The 17831-nt window shown below is 35.9% G+C and overlaps 1 long non-coding RNA gene across 1 annotated transcript in view; it reads left to right on the top strand.

Moving 5' to 3' along the window:
• The first annotated feature begins 2507 nt into the window (after positions 1-2507).
• LOC136832137 (uncharacterized) overlaps positions 2508-17831 on the top strand; it is a 234462-nt gene continuing 219138 nt past the window's right edge. The window contains exon 1 of the long non-coding RNA XR_010851089.1: positions 2508-3159. This is a non-coding gene — a long non-coding RNA (uncharacterized lncRNA). The remainder of the gene's footprint in view (positions 3160-17831) is intronic.

Raw genomic sequence — 17831 nt, forward strand, 5'->3', positions numbered from 1 at the left:
ATGAGCTGAGCACCTCAATCTCCTGATCGCTGTTACGGATGGGGTACCCTTTAGCCAACCAGAACGTGTGCCATTCACTCGAATTCTTTATGAATGCTTACCCTCTGCTCCTCTTGACATACGGTACTCTCCATAAAGAACTAGATTGATTTGCAAAAGTTTTTTGTCAACAATGGCTACCCTGCCTGGGCATCAATCGATATAAAGCTCTTGACTCATGATATACCCAGGTGTCGTCTTCCCTAAGAGTAGGCAGCCCAAATTAAGATCTATACCGCACATATGAACTCCAAACGTTAGGAGTATGAACACAACCTCAGGGATATCACAATGTCACCCCTTCTGGTCTTGACGAGACTGTCAACTAATTATCTGTAACAAGTATAATCACACTTCCAGCTTCCTGATGAGGAGCCTAACTTCCGTACAACCCCCGTACAACCCCATGAAGAAGCAAAAATGGTATACCAGTATCAGTGACCTGCCCATGTATATATCATTGCCTGTTTATATGACCACATTGTACTTTTCTAAGATGATATCGTGCTACGTACAAGTGTTCTACCAGGACACATTGAGTGGACCCAGGGTGCTTTTCTGACGAGGAAACTTTTAAACATACTGTTAATATTATCAACATCAGTCTTGACAGCTGCTGCATGTACGTCCTAAATGCACTAAAAAGTACAGTCTCAAGCCTTCAGTGGACGTCGCCCTAGAGGTGTTCCTCCTGCCCACTACCTCTGGAAACCCTCACCAATGACTTCATTCATAATACTTGCTTGACTGTTAAGAGCATAGAAACACCAACAAGGACCAATCATGGCGTCTAAGGGACCATATGACCTTTCGCCATATACCTAGTCTTTCCTGTCAGTTTTTCTTACTGCAAAAGAATGAACCATGAACAGGCTTTTTATAACTGTTATTTGTCTCTTATGTTAGCAACATAAATGGATATCAGATCGTGTCCATAACCATCTAAAGAAAACAAAACAAGCTATGCCCCTCAAAAAGGAAAATTTAATGATACAGAAAGATGGGAAAGCAAGATACAGAATAAGTTCTAGCATCGTAATCATTCTCTCCAGGGAAGGCTGCTTAAAAGAACGCACAATCACCACGTTTGCAACGCTAATGATATTTAGTTATCTCTCTCATTACCCACGCCAGTTAGTGAACAGCACCATAGCAAAGGGTGTCCCGATCGTCTCAAAGGCGCATGTCCTAATGTGCAAAGTGTGAAGGCTGGGATATCGGAATATGTGTATGTACTCTTTCGAAATTTTGGAGGTAACCATAACAGCCTTAGACAACATGGATTGGTCATTCTTTTGACCTCATGACCCTGAAAACGGGCTAACATCATGATCCTTAGTTCAAATAATCAGTAGACCATTAGGCTATTTTCGTGTTAAGTTTCATGGAAACCTGGTAGCACAAGAGTAATTAAAGAGAATAAGAATATAATACTGATGATAACAAAATCAACTTACTATAATGATAGTGGAGATTAATAACATTAATGACAATAATAGGAGGAGAAAGTCACAGAAAACAATAATCAAAGGAAACACTGACATTGTGTATTACCAATAAAAATATGAGTTCTTCCCAGACTAAGCCTAAACAAGCTCAGTAGTAATTAAAAGATACATCAACTCACATCCTGTTATCCCCCACGTGCTAGTCCTAAGAGCAAGAGCCAGCGCTGGCATAAGACCAGCTTAATTTAACAGCTTTAACAAATCATCCTTAACGCAACATGACACGGAGGGATTTCGCTCTCTCTCTTTTCACACGGCGGGCTGGGAAAATGACTCCGAGCAAATTGGGGACTTCCATCTTTTGGGGAAAATGATCCCGAAATTCCCATGGCTATTGTTTTAAACAGATTGTTTCATTTGCGTAAATTGTAATTAGAAAGCGGCGAATGGTATTTACTACGTTGCGTGGGCTACCTTTCGACCCGCTGAGGAAATTAGTCTCATAATTTCCAAAGCAGTTTAATCCTTTCCCTAAATGACAGGATTCTTCTCTTGGTATTTCTAAAGCATCCCCGTTTTAATTGGGGATTTGTTGTTATGCCATTGGTCCCTTGTCTCGAAAATAAGCGTATGTTTGCATAAATTATATATATATATATATATATATATATTTACAAATATACATACATACACATATACACGAGGTATGTCTGTTAAATAACGAGGCTGTGGTTCCACCTTGTAAACAAAGCAGTCAGAAACGGTCATAATTGTATGCGTGGTAACTTTGAACCGGTCCTGGTCGTTTCGGCCGTAAGTTGTTTCGGCCGTAACATTCAAAACAATGTAAGACGTTATGTTTATGATATTTACCGTTATGTTTATGGTATTTACCATTATTATTTCATGTTTTACGCACATCCCCAAGGGGCTGGTACTAAACACGGCGGCCATTTTGCACGTAAATGTGCTTACGGCCGAAACGACCCGAATGCCTTTGAACATGTCTGAACCTGCATAACAAGCAGCAGCACTCTATGACGCTCAGTTGATTGTGAGTCGCCATTTAGTTTGGTTGTGTTTTAAGTAGTGGGCTCAAAAAAGCCCAGTTTAAAAGAGTAACAACGTGTCAGTTTGAAACTTTAAGTAAAATTGCACAAAACACCAACAGAATGTTTTCAAATGCTTACTACAGCTCATGGGAATGACTGCTTGTCTCGTACGCGCGTGTCTGAGTTGCACAAAAGATTCTTCTGCGAGGGACGTGAGATTGTCAAAGATGATGATGAACGCCCTGGACGACCTTGCTTGCACTTCAAGAACGGAAGAAAATTTAGAAAAAATCAGTCAGATTGTTCGAAAAGACACCGACTCAGTGTTCGAATTATAGCTGAATCTGTGAAAATTGACAAAGACACCCTCCATATCCGCCCGATTTAGCTCCGTGCGACTTTTACCTTTTCCCTAAAGTTAAATCAGTGCTGAAAGGGACACGTTTTGGGCCAGTTGATGCTGTAAAGAAGAAAACGGCGGATTTGCTGAAACATCTGACAGAAGTTGATTTCCTCCATGCCTTCGACCAGTGGAGAAGAGGACTGCAGCAGTGTATTAGTGAAAATGGGGAGCATAATGAAGGGGACAAGCATTAAATTTGTAAAACATATAAACAGAGGTGAGTTATTTAATCAGTCTCGTTATTTAATAGACACTCCTGGTATGTGTGTGTATATGTATATATATATATATATATATATATATATATATATATATATATATATATATATATATATATATATATAAAATACACACACATATATACTGTATATACATACATACATATATATATATATATATATATATATATATATATATATATATATATATATATATATATATATATATATATATATACATAGGGCAGGCGCTGATCTCCTGTTTCTTAGGCCGACAGCCAGTGGGGATAGATCCCAATGCTATTGACACGTGGCCAGTGTGTCGCCAGGCCCACTGTTTAACTCCCCAGCCCGAGGTCTGGTACCTATTCTCCTACTGAACCTCTCAGTTTTTTCCGGACCGCTAGATTGACGGGCTGCCGGGATTTTTGCAGTGGCATACTCCGAGCCAGCAGTAAGCCGCTGGATTTGAACCCCGGCCCTCTCGGCTATGTGTGTGTGTGTGTGCGTGTGGCGTGTGTTTAAGTATGTAGGTACGTCATTCGTATAGGTTGAGTAGAATTTTACCACTGACAAGGAATGTAAACGATAAAATGTTCCCCATGAAAAATTGTTTTCATGAAGTTTGTCTCGAATAGGTAACTGTCTGCTCGAAGCAGATGTGCAGAATATTCATAACTGAAAAATGTTGCATAAACCAGTGATTCTACCATTTATGGAACAAATGATTCTATTTTAAGTTCAGTTTATACCAACTCATTTTTTGGAATTGTAAAGCCCTCAGCCTCATCGCTCTCAGAATGTTTTTATCATATTTATAGCGACGAAACAATACAAAAGGCCTATTCTTTGCATTCGCATGTAAACGAAATTAAAAGTTACGGGTTTAGAACTCAGTGATTCGATATGTTTTATTGTTATGCAATGGAAACCGGCATGATTTTGATCTTTGCATGACTAGAATATTATTGGAATGCCAATCACTCGTATGAATACGTTCTCCAGAAATATTTTTTTTCTTTTGTGATTTTGCAAACCGTGCTCCTTTTTGGGGATATTTGTTATTTGTAAGAATGTCGTAAACAGTCCTGCCACCTAAGTTGCTTCGCTTAAATGTCTTTCTCTAACACTTTCTTTGTTGTGGAAAGGGAAGTGTTTATTTTCGGAGATTAATGTAATGTGTTTGTATCTGATTAGGCCTAGTAATTTCCAGTTAGGCGGGAGAGTATGATTTCCTACGTACCGTTTAATCAAGACAGAGGCATGTTATGATCAAATAATAACTGCCTGATCGTGAGAATAAATTGAAAAGCAAGCTTTACAATTAAAAGTAGCAAAGAATAAACAAATATTAAGCTTTAAAAAAAAAACTCGAAAGCCTAAAGAGAGGTTATGGCACCACTATCGCTATTTATTTATTTATTTATTTATTTATTTATTTATTTTATTTATTTATTTATTTATTTATTTTGAAGAACCTCTTTTCACTAGTGCTGAGAATTTATTCTAGCTTCAAGCTTCAGGTCATTTGTCGTTAAATAACAAGCAAAATGGTAAAACTAGATCCCAGAAATTCGGTAAAACAGTCTACGAAATGTGGCATATTCACATTCTCTCGACAAACCGGAGAAAGCACGCAGTGACATTATAACAAGGAAATTGTTGGTTACTTTTATTAAAAGAGATCCTTTGGCCTCTCCTTTCTGTGATCTCCAGGCCTTTGTCTATTCTTGTCTTTAGCATTTCCATGAAATATGATAGGCACACGGCTGCCTTGTAAGCCCCTGTTTGAATCATATATTCCATTACCGAGCTGATATTAAGATCCTTTCCCCCAGCAATTTTCCTCTTGTCCTTAATATAAGACCTAAAGCTGTTATATCGTGCGGTCTCCTACGCTACGTCGCGTCGTCTGCTTCTTCTTCCCTACATAAGACCCGGGACCCATTATGCTCCGTGGTCTTGTACAATACACCGTCTAGTTTCCCTGTTTTCTTTTTGCCCGAAAATAAAGTTTAATGGAAAATGAGGCGGAATTCATCGACTGTGATATGCTCTTTACTCATAAGTTATGCTGCTCTTTATTAAAGACCGTTATACGACTGGGTCTCTGGCTTTTAAAAAGCACCTATTCTGAGGTTCCTTGGTCAGGGAGAACGTTCAGGGTTCTTGGTTTCAGCTTTTAGTTATGCATTTTGTCATTGTAGCTTAATTAGGAATTGGGTTTTGTTTGTTACTTGTGTTCAGTTACTGTTTTGACTTTTACACCTTTTGCATAGTATAGGCATTCTACACTGTAGCTTGCTAAAGGAGTTTATGACCTCCTGTCTTGTCTGGTGAAAATGCCTGATCGCCATAGTTAATGATAAAAAGTAATGGCGCGTGGAACTATATTGCAATATTCGTGAACTACATGCTAATAGTAGTGAACTTATACAGCTGCCTCCAGACAATATTATATGTTATCACGAACAGAAACTTTGCTTTCTCAAATGAGGCACTCGTGTGTGGTTGTGTATGTGAGAGTGTGTGTTCGTGTTTACTCATATTATTTAACGATCTGAATGTCTGTCTGAAAATCCTCTGAATGCTTATAGCAATCCATCTGTTCACTAGCTGGTAGTTTATCGAAAGAGCTTGTTTCAGTTCAGTGCCATAAAAAAATCTTAAGATTCTTTGTTAATCTTAAGATCCTTGCTTTCAAACTTACACAGGGTTTGATGGACCATTTATTAATATTGTTGTTGGATTTATAACCAATAGATTACAAAGAGTAGCTGTTAACTGGCACTATAATAACTATAGGAATGAGATCTCTGGTGTTCCTCAGGATAGTGTTCTTGGCGCATTACTCTTTATGTTCTGATATGTAGTTTGTCCTTGAAAAGAATTCTGTTGCTTATGCAGATGATGCTACTCTGTAATAAAAATTATGGGGGAAGGAAGTTAATCCCCAAACACAACTCATAGTATGAATATTAGTATGTCTAGGACATTGGATCCTCCCTACCTAGATCTTTCTGTTGACAGTGTTTATACAACTCCATGCAACTCATTTGAAATTCTGTGTACCACTCCCGATTGCAAATTCACTTGGAAAATATATCCGGTTTATCTCCTCTTCAATTGAAAAAATAATATGTTTATTGAGTCTTTCAAGATTACCTTGAGACCTGCTTGTTTTGATGAAATGTTTTTTTATCTTTTTTTCTCAGCCATGTTTTAGATATTATTCCTCTGTTTGGTCCTCAACAGCTGATTAATATCTTAAAACTGTTGGACAGTTCAGTTTAGAATACCTAACCTTATTCTTAATCTCCGGCACTGTTGTTCAGTGGCTCGTTGTACATATTGTTCAAAATGTTTCCTAATTCTGATCATCCCCGTAGGTGTTAGTGCCGTCAGTGCACCTCATGCGGTGCACTGTAGTCATTACTTAAGGTTCTTTGCAGCGTGCCTTCGGCCCCTAGCTGCAACCTCTCTCGTTCCTTTTACTGTACCCCCTTTCATACTCTCTTTCTTCCGTCTTACTTTCCCCCCTCTCCTACGAATGGATTCATAGTGCAACTGCGAGGTTTTCCTCTTGTTGCACCTTTCAAAGCTTTTTACTGTCAATTTCCTTTTCAGCGCTGAATGACCTCATAGGTCCCATTGCTTGGCCTTTGGCCTAAATTCTATATTTAATTCAATTCAATAATTCTGATCATACTTTGCAATCAGATCTTTCTTGACTGTACCGTCCATCACTTTTCTTCCGTGAGGCTGAGTACCAGTTTTCTGTAAGTTTGATTCCTGTTGTGACCAAACATTAGAATGATCTTCCTAATCTTTTACTTAAATCATTGGAGCTTCAGACGTTCAGACGGGTTCAAGCAAGTTCACACGAGTCTCGTTTCACAGTTAATATTTATATTATTTGATTTACTGTATTATTTACCTGTTCGTTTTTATTCGCTGTTTCACATTTATAGCTTATTTATCACTGTATTTATCACTAGGGCCTTAGTGCTTGTAACGTTCTGCTTTCCCAACCGGGATTTCAGCGTGCCTTGTAACAGCAACAGTAGTAGTGATACTTGAGCCAGTATTTGAAAAAGATGAGTCATCAATGGAATCTAAAAAGTAAATAAGTCTCCTAGGGATAAAAAGTGCCTTTTGATCATTCTTTTTATTTACATAATAGTTATTTTGAAAGTTAAAAATCAAATTCAAGAAGAGAAAGCGTGTAAAATAATTTTGGGGCTTTATTTTCTTATCGGCCTGTGAATTCCTTTTTGAAAACTTGTCATTGAGATATAGATATATATATATATATATATATATATATATATATATATATATATATATATATATATATATATATATATATATATATATATATATATATATATATATATATATATATAAACCTAGCTCCACCTGGACTTTCTGATAGCGATTACCTAAGAGCCCAAGAGTCAGCGTCTGTTATTGCCTTATCTCTGCGGCTTATCCTATCTAGAGCCGTCTCCGCAATGGATGCGGTGTATCTTATCAGGTATATAAGCAGTAAGCAGGTCGTTAGAGTAAGCGCCGCTCCGGGAAGCTTTGCAGATTGCATTCCGCGAAAATGACGCGAGGTGTAGGCTCGGAATGAGAGCAATAACTGTCGAGATAATTCCCGGCGAAATTTAAAGACGGCGTTGGCGGCTTTCTCATCACGTGTTATTTGCTTAAGAAGAGCAATTCGCGAACGCAGCGTGGGCAGATAAATAAACAAATACGCTTTGTTTACTAGTTTGCTCGGTGCACTTCGCTGTTGTTATTTATTGTTGTTTTCTCCGTCAGTTCTGTTTTTTATGATGTTGGGGTTCAGTCTCATGGAAGAGTTGTTTATTATTATTATTATTATTATTATTATTATTATTATTATTATTATTATTATTATTATTATTATTAGATGAAAGTTATTCACATGGAACAAACCCACGGGGCCATTGACTTGAAATTCAAGCTTCCAAAGAATGTGTTCTCTTTTTTGTGTAATAAATATTGATTTATAGACAAAAATGCTCTTGAAATTCTCAAGCCGCTTCCACCCTGCAGTAAAACTCATCATAAACACTCGTCGGCAACCTGTTGTACATATATCACAAACAGACTGAATACAAGTCAGAGACTCATTGGCAGTCCTACCCAGGGGTTCGTACGATTATCCAGAAGTTGCCAGAGATTCTTTCTGCTCTAATGGTCATTGACTTGTTTTCTACCTGTTTTTCATATGTATGCGATAAGTTGCCGACGTGTGCTTACGACATGGTTTACAGTACTGTGGAGGCACCTTCATTCAAGCTTTACAAGGACTAGGATTTTAATCTTTTTGACGCTTAAGGGTTTTTATGTATACTTTTACCAGTATACCAAGATTTATTGCGGAAGCTAGGGATCACGTTTGTCATTATCTCTGTTGAACGTGATTATTATTCATTAATTATAATGATACACATAAAACGAGACAGAAAAAGCATATTTATGAAGAATTAAGACAGAAATACAGGATATTAAAAGCAAACGTAATAACTTAAAAGGAAGTGTAGCTCCAGATTAAGAAAGCGGTGCAAGACATTTGCGAAGGAAATGAAGAATACAATAGTAAGGTCTTATATTGTTCCCATGCTTCGATGTTTGTAGACTCAGGATGTTTGCTTGCGAGACAAGGTGATTCTAACTGCTGGTTTCGTTCCTCCCAAAACAAAGGGAATTAAGATTTAGACCATTATTGTAAGACTTCTGATTTTCCATCTACGTAAGCTAAATTTTAATACAGAACTTCCATTGTCAATTACAGTATTTCCTGATTCCAGAAGTTTTCTATCCACCTTCCATTTCACACGAGTTAGTACCACACTCTTCTGTGCACCTCAGTGTAGAACAGATTTCTTGTGGAACAGTTTTCTCGTGGAACAGTTTTCTGTTTTCTTGGGGAACAGTTTTCAGTGTTCTTGTGGAGCAGTTTTCTTGTGGAACAGTTTTCTCGTGTAACAGTTTTCTTGGGAACAGTTTTCAGTGTTCTTGTGGAGCAGTTTTCTTGTGGAACAGTTTTCTTGTCAGTGTTGGTGAGATACAACTCTAAAACAGGCTTTCATATTACAATAAAACCTTATTCATCTTCTTCATTGCGTTCATACTGTTATTCATCATTTATTCATTCATTGCTATTTGTGTTGCATTGTAATTCTATTTTCTCTTAGTTATAGATTTCTTTTTCACAGGTTGTCACAATGCTTTCTAAGAACTGGTAAGTCAATTGATACTGTCCTCAGCTTATGCAGTAAAAATCTTTGCCTAATAATAATAATAATAATAATAATAATAATAATAATAATAATAATAATAATAATATAACAGTAATGGTTCTCATTTTCTTTGCATTTGTTCATTCCGCTGAAGAGAATGATGATATCTATTTAAAGTTAAGTTAAATGGAATATCTTTTAGTTGCTTCTGATAGACATGAGGTCATTTTAAATGTTAATTATAATACTAAAAGAAATCATAATTTAACGTCTTTCGTAGTTAGTTTAAAAAATGTTACGACCCTGACAGCCCGGGAAACTATTTCAGGCCAGTTTCAGAATGCAATTAAACTTGAACATAACTTTTGATAAGGAGTTATAGTGCCTTCTGTTAGGCCGTAATAACCTTTTGTACCAACTGCGATCTGGTAAAGCGTTTGCTATCTGTAGTTAACATGTTTGGATTGGTTTCTGTTGAATTCTTTTCCTTTCCTTATTACGTAGCAGTTTTTCATTTATTGATTTATTATTTTAATTATCATTTTTAGTTTTCTATGAAAGAAAACTATTGTGCCGGCTTTGTCTGTCCGTCCGCACTTTTTCTGTCCGCCCTCAGTTCTTAAAAACTACTGAGGCTAGAGGGCTGCAAATTGGTATGTTGATCATCCAGCCTCCAATCATCAAACATGCAAAATTCCAGCCCTCTAGCCTCAGTAGTTTCCATTTTATTTAAGGTGAAAGTTAGCGATAATCGTGCTTCTGGCAACGGTGTAGGATACGGCCACCACCACGCCTTGGTTAAAGTTTTATGGGCTGTGGCTCATACAGCTTTACACCGAGACCACCGAAAGATAGAGCTATTTTCGGTGGCCGTGATTATACGATGTACAGAAAACTCGATTGTGCCGAAGAAACTTCAGCGCATTTTTTTACTTGTTTGTTGTTGTTCATGAGGTTGTTAAATTCAACTGGAAAATCCAGTTGAAAACGTAATTATCCTGATATTTTAGTGTTTAACATGGCAACATTTCTCGAGTGTCAACTTCCCTCCCTTTATATTTCCTTTAGTATTTTTCAGTTTCATTCACAATAATGAACTCATGAAAAAGTGCAGTTCATCAGCTTTAAAAGTCATGCAGACATTAATAAACCTTAATCTCACAATATTTTTGTCAGAAGTTGATATCAAAACGAGTTGCTTATACATACATATACATATACATATATATATATATATATATATATATATATATATATATATATATATATATATATGTGTGTGTGTGTGTGTGTGTTTGTTGTGTATGTATACATTATAACTTATTATAATATCAACTTTTGGCCAACTGTGGTGGGTTGAAGATGGATTGAGAAGAACATGGGACTAGGTCAACCTCATCCTAAATCTTTTGCTAAACACCGAATAAATGGCGTAAAATCTTTTAAAAATCGACACAGCTTGGAATAAGGACTTTTTTGCCCTTTCTGTACATCATAAGACCAGTGGTCTTCATGTATATATATATATATATATATATATATAATAAAACATATATATATATATATATATAAATGTATGTATATATATAGATTAGAATAATCAGAAATCAATAACTGACAGATAGACTGATAGATAGATAGATAGATAGATGAGGTATAGATGTGTGTCGTTGTGTCTCTTTGCTCTTCAAGGTTTTTTGTGGTTGGTATAATCATGGAGGAGAAATGTAGAAGTGTTTTAGCGCATGCTTACCATATGATGCTTATGTCTAGTAGTATAAAGTCACTAATATTAGGTTCCGTGTTTTTATATCATTGGAATATATTCTTGACCCAAATTTTGATGTTTAGGAACAGTAATATTAGTAAACATTGCAGAAATTACAAATTTTCCTCATTTACTGATGTGTCATGAATTACATTTTGCATCAAATCGTTCATAAATATGGATATATTTATTATATCCAATTTATGAACGATTTGATGCATGCATACATATCGATAAATAAATCTGTCTATTACTGTTATTAGAAGGTGTTCTAAATATTGCAACATCCATTTGCTTTTAAAGCAAACCTATATTCAATGATCAGCCGGCTGCGGGTTTTGATACAAACACGGAACCTAATATTAATGACTTTATGATGCAAATAATAGTTATTTCTATTATAAAGTCATTAATATTAATGACTTTATAATTCAAGTAATAGTTATTTGAATTATAAAGTCATCAATATTAATGAATTTATAATACAAATAATAATTACTTTTTAATATAATACAAAACTACGATCCTAATAAACACGTCCATGATTACAACAGCCACAAAAAAAAAAAAGCGTCGAAATAATAGGCGACATAAAGTCAACATGAATTTTATAATTCAGTGGTAGTCAGGGACGAATTTATAATTCCGTCGACTTAAATATACATTATTTAAATTCGCGGAATTTTATCTCCTGGGAAGAAAGAAGTCTGAACTCCGTCTTCTTCTTCTTCTTCTTCTTCTTCTTCTTCTTCTTCTTCTTCTTCTTCTTCTTTGAAGAACATTGCCAAGTCCCCAAGGTCTTGTCACATACCGAACGAGAAAGCGAGTTCCATTTAATAATATGTTATTTTTTTTTTCTCCACTTCCTCTCAAGCAATATCGCGAAAATTGAATTTACTTTTTTTCTTTGTGTTCGAAATATCATCTGGTTTAGCATTGTTTATAGGTCTGGGCACTCGGTGTTGTATTTCCCATATGGCCGTGCAGTTTTTTCCTCTTTAACGGAAGTTTTTAGTTTTCTGTAAAAGAAAACTGTTGTGCCGGCTTTGTCTGTCCGTCCGCACTTTTTACGTCCGCCCTCAGATCTTCAAAACTACTGAGTCTAGAGTACTGCAAATTGGTACGTTGATCATCCACCCTCCAATAATCAAACATACCAAATTGCAGCCCACTAGCCTCCTCAATAGTTTTTATTTTATCTAAGGTAAAAGTTAGCCATGATCGTGCTCTGGCACCACAACACAGGTCCACCACGGTCGGTTGATAGTTTCATGGGCTGTGGCTGAGAGTTTCATACAGCATTATACGCTGTACAGAAAACTCGATTGCGCCGAAGAAACATGGGTGCATATTTTACTTGTTATATATCACGCGAATGTTGCAAATGTTGGAAGGGACAGCACCTAAAAAGAGTAACATTTTCAGGATTTCAAATATTGTCCAAAAAATTACTTAAAGGCTATCTGTCATTGGAAAAAATATCTCTTCTAGATAAAAAAAAAAAGTGGGGATTTTTGCTCGCAATCGAGAATTAATGCCAGGAAGAGCTGTGTTCATTTCATTTGCTGCGCTCGTCTGGGGAATTGTGCTGAGCCAGGGAAACTCTGAGTGAGTAAATTGCGAGAGAAAAATCGGTAGATCTTACCTGATTTTGACCTTCCTGATTCCTCTAATGGTTCCATTAACTGCTGTCATAGGATGTCATCTCTCTCTCTCTCTCTCTCTCTCTCTCTCTCTCTCTCTCTCTCTCTCTCTCTCTCTCTCTGTTATATACAAACACAGGATGAGGATCACATCACTGAAGCCATCACAGTTTTAATATATATATATATATATATATATATATATATATATATATATATATATATATATATATATATATATATATATATATATACTGTACATATATATATCGCCCATTTGCCAGGAGAGTGACGTAACTCAAAAATTGCTATTTTTCAGGAGAAGCAATTTAAAGTTTAAAACTCTCCGTACTCTCTATAGTGTAATAGTGACATGTCATGCCCTCTAGCGGTTAGTATTACAAATATAAATAAGACGTTTTTACCACAATATGGAACAAAGAACGGGCTATCTGCTGGTATCAATAACTCAAAAAATGAGTTGTCACTCTTTTGGCTAATGACCGATTTATATATATACAATATATATATATATATATATATATATATATATATATATATATATATATATATATATATATATATATATATATATATATATATATATATATATATATATATATATATATATACTGTGTGTGTGTGTGTGTGTGTGTAGAGAGAGAGAGAGAGAGAGAGAGAGAGAGAGAGAGAGAGAGAGATCAGGAAGTAGAATCGAGAGGAAAAATAACAAAGGCTATTATAGCAGAAGAGAAAAAGAGGTGACACGCTCACTCGTCCTCTTCGTTAGTCACTCGAGACCACTTCATTAATTTTAATCCGTAAAATCCCACCAAGGATTCATTAAAAAATATCAAGACACTTAGTATCGACGAAGAAGAGATGCCTCTGTCACCATCCTGGATAGCAAAGGAAAAAATCTGTTGAACAGAAATGTTAAATTGGAGGTCTCTGTTAAGCTGTATTTCCATTTCAGAGTGGAGGCGTGTAGTATTTCTGAATGGGAATGGATTGTTTATGTATATATATATATATATATATATATATATATATATATATATATATATATATATATATATATATATATATATATATATATATATATATATATATATATATATATATATATATATATTGTGTGTGTGTGTGTATATAATATATATATATATATATATATATATATATATATATATATATATATATATATATATATATATATGTATGTATGTGTGTATATAATATATATATATATATACATATATATATATATATATATATATATATATATATATATATATATATATATATGATTTTGACTTCTTTTTGCTTACTGAAAACATCCATAAATGAAATTTTTCATGTAACGCAAAACAACAATCTGTATGAAAGTAGAAGCATCTCTCGCTATATAAACGTACAATACGTCTAATTTACTTGTGGTTTTCCTTGCCTTTTACACATTTCCTTGCCTTTCTTTACGGAAAACTTTTCCTTCGCCTTCATAAAAGCAAACAACAAATAACGTTACCCCAAATATCATTGACCTTATGAGGCGCTGTCACAAGAGTTCGTTTCCCTGTAACTTTTTCGGCATCCTGCGGCCAAACTTTGTAAACAAGAAGCCAATATTTCTCGATGCTGGGGCGCACTTGACGTCACAGGGAAGTTCAGCACTTCGGGTTTGCTTCCAGCATTGGCTAGGAGTTACGATAAGAAGTAATTCTCGTGCTCAGTTTGGCTAAAAATATCTCTCTGGGGCTGCAATGGCCAGTGATTCGCTGCTTCGAATTGGCATCCTATTTTGGTTAGGCACTGCAGTGATCAGTGATCTGCCAGTTTTATTTTTCCCTCCAGTATTGGCTAGGAGTTATAGTGAAAATTGATTTGCCTCTTCAATTCAGTCGCCAATATTGCCTAAAAATTACAGTTAAAAGTGATTCGCAACTTCAATTTGGCTAACAGTACTGGCTAGATGGTACGGCAATTACTTCAGTTTTGCCATCAATATTGGCTGTGAATTACAATGATCAGGGATTCGCGTCCTCAAATTGGCCACCAGTATTGGCTAGAACTAAAAAATACATCAGTTTCTAAATTTGTTTTTAAAAAGCTTTTTGCTTCAACTTTGAAGTTCTGGACCTTCTGGGCGATGATTCTACTTTCGGAATTCTGTCCCCGCCTGTGATTTCTTTGTTCCCGTAAATTCCACCCTTTCGAAAGTCTTTCTTTCGTTTACTTCAGTTGTAACCCAGATTTTTTTGGGAGGGGGCGGGAGGGGCTCTTGTTTTTTGTTGGGTTTCCCCAACATAACTTTCTCACGAAATTAAAACAAATTTCTGATCGATAAAAAAAAAAAAAAGACGAAACCTTCCCCGTCGTTGTGGGTTGCACATCTCATTTGATTTCATTCTAAACAATTAAATCAATAATAAACACGAGATGAGACTGATCTGTCCGATGATGAGAAATTATTTTCTTTGAGACTTGACTTCAAAGGGTGTCATTGATTTCTTTGAGTACTTTGATGTTTTTTCGACAGCAGAAGAGAAATGAAGCCTGTGTTTTGTGCCGTGTTATCTAAACACCAGAATCCCACCTCTCTCTCTCTCTCTCTCTCTCTCTCTCTCTCTCTCTCTCTCTCTCTCTCTCACCAAGGTTAGGAAAGAAATAGAACCAAATTTTGCAAGGCACTGCCAAGTTAGCTGTATTTGTATGCCACAGTTGCCAATCATTGCTGTGTGGGAAAAATTCGTCTAGATTTTCAAACTACCATCTGAACGTTTTAACATCCATCACCGTCAAAGCATTCGACTCTTTACCCCGGTTTCATTTTCTTAAAGACCTTGAATATTTTTTTTTTTTTACGTTGGGACTAGGTTGCATAAGAGCACCGCGTTGCTCATCCTGACAACTTTAGATAAAAAGAAACAAGTAAAATATGCGCCGAAGTTTCTTCTGCTCAGTCGAGTTTTCTGTACAGCCGCTACAGCGTATAATCAAGGCCACAGAAAATATATCTCTCTTTCGGTGGCCTCGGTATAATGCTGTATGAGACGCGGCCCATGAAACTTTAACCACGGCCCGGTGGTGGCCTATTCTATATCGTTACCAGAAGCACGATTATGGCTAACTTAAACCTTAAATAAAATTTTAAAAACTACCGAGGCTAGAGGGCTGCAATTTGGTATGTTTGATGGTTGGAGGGCGGATGATCAACATACCAATTTCCAGCCCTCTAGCCTCAGTAGTTTTTAAGAGCTGAGGGCGGACAGAAAAAAGTGCGGACGGACAGACAAAGCCGGCACAATAGTTTTCTTTTGCAGAAAACCAAAAAGCATATCTCCTTATCAGCTAAAGCTACATAACAGAGCAGACTCATTCGGTGAATTACAAAGGAAACTAGATCGGTAATTTAAAGGCAATTGCCATTATATTATCACTGAAGGAATTATCTAACTTTCTCATGTTTCCTCTATCTTCTCTGCGTCGCTCATTGCTTAGGCAGTCCCGGTGAAAAACGTCAGTAGATGTCGTTTGTACATCCTGAAGTTAGATCTTTAAATATTGTGGTACAACGTTGAGAACAGCTCTATGCCAAATTGAGTTCGACTGATGTGAGTATGAGTTGAAAATAATAACCTTATCCTCCGGGAAAGCGAAACGGGTTTTCATTGTCGAACTTATCGCTTCGCTAATTTTTTGTTCGAATCATACCACAAAGTTTCAGAACTTCATGTTACAGGATTACATAACCCGAGCTGTAGGAGTTTTTGACGAACAATTAGTTGCTTAGAAGTTATAATTGTGGAAGTTTGAGAAGTCTGTCATCAAATATTGGAACAATGATTAAAAATGCCGAGGTAAAACGTGTCATACTGCAAATGAATCCTTTTGTGTTATGGAAACCAGGTTGTTGTGGCAAGGTATCTAAGATTAAGTGGGCTCATCAAAGTCCATAGTCAATCCCACCATCAACAATAGAAGATCCAAATGAAGGGATCTAAGTTGCCAGACGTAGAATCTCTACGTTTTCTGGTGTTCATATTCCTCTTCGTACAAGGAAGACATTAAAAACCATAATGACGTTCAGGTTATCTTTTCCAATCAAAGTTTGTGGACACGTATTCATGTCAGGGTAATTTAAACTTGAAGAAAAATCCCGAGTTGATGTTGCTCTGAATAAATTTTAAGAGAAAGGATAATTTTCAATTGCAAAATTGCAGCGTACCGAATAACATTCCGAAAGCAACACTATGGAGGCTAAAAGCGCGCTGAATTCTTTGTGCCTCTTCATTAAACATTAATTTCGTTAATTAGAATTTTTGGATAATTCTATCACAAATTATAAAAATCATAATTCCATAAGAATTCCGGTAGTAAGAAATCCTAGAAATTAAACCGTTCGAAAAAAAAATTATGATAGGTTTCTTCCAAGAAAAAAGATATTATGCAGTAATTTTGTGATTCCATTGTATAAATGGATGGGTGAATTACAGACGTAACACTTATCCAAAAATATGGCAGGGGTTTGATTGAAAAAGTAAGAGATGATTCAAATGTATGGCAGGGATTTGATTGAAAAAGTACGACAGATGACAAAAGGACTGATAGGGGAAGAACAGTATGAGTTTATAGAAGAAAGAATGAGCGCGGCTCGACTGTTTGGTATGAGACAGTTATGTGACGTTAGAAGGTATAGGAAAACGGTGTATGTAGAATACAAGGACCTCGATAAAGCTTTCATAAAAACTGACACAGTATATTAATTACTGTTTTTGAGTGACCAGTAACGAAAGCAAGATGTGTAAATTGCCAGTTTAGAGGGATTATGCTTATGTAAAGAAATGCCTATGCATACTGTGTTGATGTATACTGTAACCGTATTGTAAGTATTGTAATTGTAAATAGTGTAAGTCTAATCCTTTCAATAAAAAAAATAGAATTGACAGAGACAATGTTAGGCGTGTTGAGAATGCATATACTAT

Source organism: Macrobrachium rosenbergii, chromosome 49 (assembly GCF_040412425.1).
Source record: "Macrobrachium rosenbergii isolate ZJJX-2024 chromosome 49, ASM4041242v1, whole genome shotgun sequence".
Classification (NCBI taxonomy): Eukaryota; Metazoa; Arthropoda; class Malacostraca; order Decapoda; family Palaemonidae; genus Macrobrachium; species Macrobrachium rosenbergii.